At 46.0% G+C, this 7331-nt stretch overlaps 1 long non-coding RNA gene across 1 annotated transcript; it reads left to right on the top strand.

Annotated features, from left to right (window-relative positions):
* The first annotated feature begins 761 nt into the window (after window positions 1-761).
* On the top strand, window positions 762-6865 carry LOC124237498 (uncharacterized). Its single transcript, XR_006888017.1, has 3 exons — window positions 762-1049; window positions 4416-4466; window positions 6702-6865. It is a non-coding gene; the product is annotated as an uncharacterized LOC124237498 (long non-coding RNA).
* Window positions 6866-7331: the final 466 nt, after the last annotated feature.

Raw genomic sequence — 7331 nt, 5'->3', positions numbered from 1 at the left:
GGCAGGCCTTCAGCTTGCCCTGACCAAGGTTAGGTGAGGGCACGTGGTGTTGACAAGTGTCCTCGCCCAGGCTTGTTGTGGCCGAGTGGTCTTGGACCTGGCAAAAGGAGAAGCAGCTTTTTAGCTTGGCAAGTCAGCTGCCTGCTGAAGAGCAGTAATCTGCGGTGAGATCAGTGATGGCAAACGTTTTCTGTCAGACTGTTCACTAGTTAGACTGAAGTGTGTCCGCCGGCGTATGTACTTCCTTTTCACTTGAGTTGGTGAATCCAGCAGGGCAGGAGGGACTGTGGGACACCAAGACCGTTCTCAGATGGGAAGAGTGAAGGCAGAGCGACAGGAGCTGTGTGGAGCTCCCTTATAGACAGAGCTTTGAAAGGAAACTGAATCCTTTTCCAGAGAGCTTCAGCAGGGCGGACACCAGAGTGAGGCAAGCGAGGCATTTGCAGTGGGTGTCAAATGTAAGGGAGAGATGCCAAAAAACTCACTAATCAAGATAAATAGTATTTTAATGCAATCTTAAAAAGTAAAAATTAATGCAAAAATCCATGATGAATAAAATTTCAAAATTTTAAATGAAGACAGGATGCAATCCTGCACTTGCCTGGCCTTGCCTCACCCTCCGAATTACCCTAATTCCAGCCCCAGGCTTTGGAGCCAAGACACGCATACCCTTAAAGTCCCAAACTTGTGTTTCAGCAAGACTTTGAGTTTCAGTAAGTTCGTGCCTGGACGCTGCTGAGTTATTTCTGGGCACGGTCCCAGGCGGCGTGAACACTGCTCCTTGTCCATTTCTGTTCAAAGCCGGCTTTGCCACCTTTGACCAAGGAACAAGTGTTGGCAGTGACCCAAATGTTCCACCAGGTGGCACTCTTGCTCCAACCAGGTGCCCCTGAAAAGGGGCATCTTAGCCCAACTAAAGAGATTTAAACTAATTGCTAAATTGTTACCAGTTGTTTTTTGAAAGGCCGGAAGGAATCCCTAGCACGGATTGGGGTGAGCAGAGATGCCATATGAGGATAGGCGGAATAGTCTGGAGAGCCTGGAGCAAGGTAAGGCTTGATTAGTAACAACAGGCTGTGTTGCTCTTTAGCAGGTGAGAAAAATGAGGATTTTAAACCTCCTTTTGTTCTCATATGCAATATAAACACGTGACAGAGGAGAGAAAAGTGGAATTAATGGTTTTCTGGGGAGCATAGTCTGATGGAAAGATCTCCACGGTTACCTGCAATTTCGGCTCCACCATTTGCTAGCTGTGATCCTGGGCAAATGACTGGAGCTTGCAAGCCTGAGAGTCTTCATCTTTTTTGTTTTTTTTTAGAAAGATTAGCCCTGAGCTAACTGCTGCCAATCCTCCTCTTTTTGCTGAGGAAGACTGGCCCTGAGCTAATGTCTATGCCCATCTTCCTCTACTTTATATGTGGGATGCCTGCCACAGCATGGCGTGCCAAGTGGTGCCACATCCGCACCCAGGATCCGAACTGGCGAACCCCAGCCCGCTGATGTGGAACTGCACTTTTAACCACTGCGCCACCGGGCAGGCCCCTAGATTCTTCATCTTTAAATGGTGATTGTTGTAGCCGCTCCCCCAGAGGGTTGTTAGAAGATTAAATAAAGTGATGTACAGAGGCTCTTTGCCTGGTGCCTGGCACCAAAAAAGTTTTCAGTGAAGGAGAGGGGCTGTGATGGACTTGGAGGCAAAGGCTGAGCAGCTTGGATTTTGTGGCATCTCTTGGCTGATACGTTAATTAAGGAGATGACCTCAGAGTGACCCAGGGAAATAACTTGATAATGAACCATGGCTTCAGCAGAGTCAACTCGAAGAATTTCCCACCTGGATCGAATTTCACAGGTGTGATTCTTGAACCAGGAACTCAAGCTGGGTTCCCCAGCAGCACTGTCTCACCCTCAGCGACTTGGGAAACATTTGACCACCAGGTGACTGGCCCCCCTTAAGCTGTGCATTGTTGCGGGAAGTATCCATTTACACGGATGTGTGTGGGAGGCTTTCCATTAATGCAGTCTGTCTCCTTACCGTTCTGAAATCCCCACCTCACAAAGATGCCCCCAAATTAACTGTTCCTCAACAAGAATGATGCTGGTAATGTTTTCTCTGTATTGAGGCTTGCATTATGTAAGTCACTTTAATAAGCACTTTACAGACACTGTTTCATTTATGCCTTGAAACCATCTGGAGAGGTAATTGAACCCATTTTACAGACAAGTAAATTTAGGTTTAGGAAAACTTAATACCTTATCAAGGCTCCTTCAGCCAGTAATTGGTATAAACAGGTCTATCTGACTTCTAAATCAATCTATCTATTTATCTATCAATCATCTACTTATTTGATATGTTGAATACAAACTATTCTGATCTATTAATTAAAGCAAGTTCTTTAGAGAGCTCTAGGGTCTAAGGAAACCTTTGTTGGCCTCATCAAGGCTTCTTTCTTGACAATACAGAGATATATACACGGTTGTATCTTTGCAGATACATACATATATAACACATATATGTGACATTCTAAGTAGCATGTTTATGCTCAAAGGTGCCATAACCCAGATTATGATCCACTCTTGTGTCAGCCACACTTCTGGGAGGCCCTGGAGGAAGAATTTTGCGCTGTATCCTCTCCCTTGGGAGGATGATCAGACAATGCCAACCTCCAGTCTGCACGGAGCTCCCTTTGCTGGCACGGGAAAAGCTAGTTGACCAGAATGGTCTCACTTTTCAGTGGGAAATTGTTGGACAAGAGAGGAAGTGTCTGATCAACAAGATCAGTTTGACCTGGGCGAAAGAAGGAGCAGAAAAACAAACTCTGTCTTCCCAAAGGAAAACATCCCTAGCCATCACTGGAGGGAGTTTGGTTTTCCACTTCCCAGCTGGAGAAGACAGTTACCTATCAAATGCTGTGCAGGCTTTTTTGTAAATACAGTTCTTGGGGTCCACTGGGGATCCAGTGTGGATAAATGAGAGTTCTTACATATAACATGTTTGTTTTTTCCCCCAAAATGCAGTTTATTTCCTCTAAATTCATATTATCGCTCAACTCAGATTAACAAAATTTTGTCTATTATAGGAGGTCCATAGAGAATCTACTTTATTAGATTAAGCAGGTTTTAATTACTCATTTAGAGAATGAGTTCTTCTCCAGAACTTAAAAACTGTTTTGTCAAATTTTATTTCAATGAAAATATGGTTGGCTTTATTTATTTAGTAACTTTAAGAAAAAGTCACTTCCTGTTTATATTATTAGAAATTAAGTTAATCTTAAATGTCAATGAGGTTTATGGATTAAGAGAGAGGAAAAAATATGCTTTTGTTTTGCATATAAATTTTTTATTAAAATAAAAATAAGCCAATGTAGTATAATAAAACATGGAATCACCACAATTTCTTGGGAAACTAGATGGATTGAAAGATGTTCTGCGTTCTTAGATAGCTGCGCATCAAGATGTGGAGAGGCTTGGAGGAGGGGCCAAGTCTTACTCATTTCTTCAATCTCAGTAACCAAGCACAGGATGGACGTACGGTCTGTGCTCCACAAATGTTTACTGATTGCAATTAAAGCCCAGCACATAGATTCTCCTTTATTTGATTCCTTGAAATGAAAAAGGGCCAGCCTTCTGCTCTCCTTATCCTCTATCAGCACTAGCTCCTCCTCGGAAGGCACAGCACAGGAACCTATGCTGAGCCGCCTCCAACGGGATCAGGCAGGGGGCATAGAGAACACTGGTCCCTCCCCTCTCCTTTTTCTTATGGACTGGGAGGAAGGATCATAACCTCAGCTGAGCTGCAGGTCAGACAGGGCGGAGTGGAGCCCCTTTTCTTGGGCTCCTACTACAGTGCATGAGGAGCTTTGTTTGTTCTCAGGAGTATATCAGGAGCCTTATTTATTACTCTCCTGATACTGTGTAGCAGGAGCTTTATTTATTATTATTCTTCCATTGCATTCTCACAAGGAGATTGTGAACCCCCCCCCATCACTCATTTCATCTCTGTTCTTGGAGGAGGAAACCAACCTACAGAGTCAAATAACCTGCACAAGAGAAGGACCTGAGATTCAAATCTGGGACTTGAGCATAGAAGCTCTTTCCATGAGGCCAAACTTCCTCTCAGCAGCAGGATCCCTGCAGCCGGTAGAGGAACTCGGGCTCAACTTAGAATGGTACCAGGTGTTTGCGACCTTTTGAACAAGGGCATTTCTAGAGAACTGGAGGACATGCGGTTGGCTCAGCAGGCAATCTGCCAGAAAGCTGGAAAATGAAACTGACGTGGGATTGAACAATCAGTTTCATGTTTGAATATTTTTTTCCTCCAAATCTACGCACTGAAAACTCCCAGAGTAGGAGGGGACCCAAGAAGAGCTGCCAGGATGGAAGATATTAATTTCCTTCTTTTGCATTTATTTTTAAAGGGCCTTATCTAAAGCTCCCTAGATCTGCTTATGTCTTCTACAGGAAGATGGGTGAGTCGCAAGCTCTTCAGTTAGAAAACTGCTTCCACAGGGCAAATGAGCCAAAGGACTCTGAGGTTCTGTTTACAGCTTCAAAAAGAAAAATTCATTTCTAGGTGCCACACCCTTTCTCCTTTCACTGACCCTAATTAAATGTCCATTTCTCATCTTTTTATCTGACTTGCATGACCCCGAAAACTGCCGCAAATGCCTTGTTAAGATGCTTATTTCCTGCCCTCTCACTGCATCTCGAAGAGTCTGTGAGCTCTCTCTTTAATCCTCGCCCCTGTACAGGAATCGGGTGAGGAAGGACAATCTCTGTGCCCAAGAAGGGGTTAGGTAGAGAATTCAATGGAAGAGTTGTGAAAATAGGGCCCATGGTGAATGCTCTCTCTCCAGGAGCTTAGTATCTCGTGGGAGATGTGCAGGCCACTATTGTCCTGGGGCACCTGTGGGTTCCTTTGCCGGGGGGCCTGATTAAGCCCCGCCAGAAGCTTCCTTTGGGACCCAGAAGCTCTGCTGTCAAATCCAACACCTGGCCAAATTCTAGTTCTAAGGCTTTCCTACTTGCCAAGGAGACCTTAGGTTTTTAATTGGTTAAAGAGGAAGTCTCCTTTGATGCTAAAAATGAGAGCATTTAAGTTGCCAGGTGATTTAATGCAATTATCTCTCCTTGGCCTGACAGGTTGAAATGAGCAAAGGAGTGAAGGGAGTGTAGGACCTTACACAAAGCAAGCCCGCTATTTTCTCACTCGCTATCAGCAGATTGGGCACATTCACTGAGGAGATTTACGATGCTCCCTGCGGCAGCGTTAAGTGCATTTAAGAAACCCCAGTCTTCTGAGTTTCCGATGCTTTCCAACTCTTTCACTACCTGGAGAGATTCTGTTTTGGTTTTTAGTCCATTTTGAACCTTTGTGTGTTGAACTTCCATTTGGTTCCTTTGAGCAATCTCCCTACATTCATTTCCTAGGCTGCCATAACAAAGTGCCACAAACTGGGTCCCATAAACAACAGAAATTTATTGTCTCACAGTTTTGGAGGCTAGAAGTTTAAGATCAAGGTGTCGGCAGGGTTGGTTCCTTCAGTGGGTGGTGAGGGAAGCATCAGGTCCAGACCTCTCCCCTCGCTTCTGGTGGTTTGCTCTCAATCTTTGGCGTTCCTTGGCTTGTAGACGCATCACCCTGATCTCTGCCTTCATGTTCACGTGGCGCTCTCCTTGTGTGTGTGTGTGTGATGGTGTCAAATCTCCCCTTTTTATAAGGGCACCAGTCAGATGGGGTAGGGACACACCCTACTCCAGGATGACCACATTTTAACATAACTAATTACATCTGCAATGACCCTATTTCCAAATAAGGCCACACTCTGAAGTAATGGAGTCTGGAACTTCAACAAATTCTGGGGGTACATAATCCAACTCCACCTGAGGCACTTCTCCACTGGGGGCTGAAACCAGAGGTGTAGACATCCGCCTGCTTGCTTCTGGTGCAGGGACTCTCGGCCCTGGGTACAAAACTGGAATCCCCTGGGGAGCTTTGGGACAGAAAACAACCAAATGGGATGCCCAACAGGATTGCCCTAGCATGTGTGGAGCCTGGGCAAATATTGTTTGGTGGGGTTCCTGCCTGTAAAAACAAGTTGATTACAAAACATATTATAAAATTCGTGGGCCCATATGAGGTATAGTGATTTATTGAATAAACATTAGAATAATTGGCACAGAAGAGCTACTTATGTCTTTATTGTTCAGTTAATACAAACGAAGATTCTCTGTAGGGTCCATCCCCACACCCTCTCTCCTTGTTCTTTCTGGTCCAACGCACCATTCCTGGTGAATTCCACATCTCCCACTGAAGGAAGGGAGCAACATTATTACAATGCCAGGGCTCCTCAGAGCCATCTGTGTTGAAACAGAGTAGAGCTTCTGCCTTTCCCTGTAATACCATTAATTTAAGGGCTGTTACCTTGTTACTGGTAAATTGCCTCCTCTTTATGCTCCAGTGAGGATTGGCTCCCTATGACCCTCTCAAGCGTTTGGACTGTGCTTCCCTTGCCCATGAAGTGCAAGTGTTCCCCAGTATGCAAGAAATTGTGAAGGATAATTCTTTTTTGGTGACCTTAAATTTACTGTTTGAAATTGTCTAGCAATGTAGAACTGTCTAGAATGTAGAATTATCTTCCCCGGTGTTAGGAACTCTTCAGGTGGTAATCATTGCCTTCCTAGAATGTGATCTCTTTCAACAGGGATGTCACCCCTGCCTGCCGCACATGGCCACCAGCCTGGGGTGTAGTGGCCTGTGGGGGGATTGAGAAGAGCGGTCCCATCCCCGCAAAAAGTGGGGACCCTCCTCAGGCACAGCCTAAGATGACAGAGACATCATGAAGTCATAACATCAGTGGGAGACAAGAGACGACATTGACCAGCAGGGGCCGTTGGCACCGTGGAAGAAAAGCCTGGAGAGCCACCTGGGAAGACTGCGGAGCCTGTGGTGGGGGTGGTGGCCATCCCGGTTGTTTGCTGTGGGGGTGCACAGGGCCACGGTTGCTGCCCATCACCCTCAGTTCCTTGGACCTGGATTGTCCGAATGCAGAGGGGCAAGAACCACGCAGAGCCTGTGTGCAACTCCAGCCAGGTCGCAGTGGATGGTGGGTAGCCCAGAGCCCCAAGCATGCCCATGTGTTCGATGTGAGTAGTCCCCCCAAATCAGTGGTAGCACCACTGGTGGCCTGATCTTGGGTGCAAGAAACTGCTCCAGGCACAGCAGTGACCTAGGTTGCCCTCCTGGAACCACACCTGCCACAGGTGTCCTGGTGACCTCAAAGGCAGGAGTAACTGAGCTCTGAGAGCACCCCAAGGGATGACCCTGACAGCTC

This window comes from Equus quagga, chromosome 3 (assembly GCF_021613505.1).
Source record: "Equus quagga isolate Etosha38 chromosome 3, UCLA_HA_Equagga_1.0, whole genome shotgun sequence".
NCBI lineage: Eukaryota > Metazoa > Chordata > Mammalia > Perissodactyla > Equidae > Equus > Equus quagga.
This window is presented reverse-complemented; position numbering and strand designations above follow the sequence as displayed.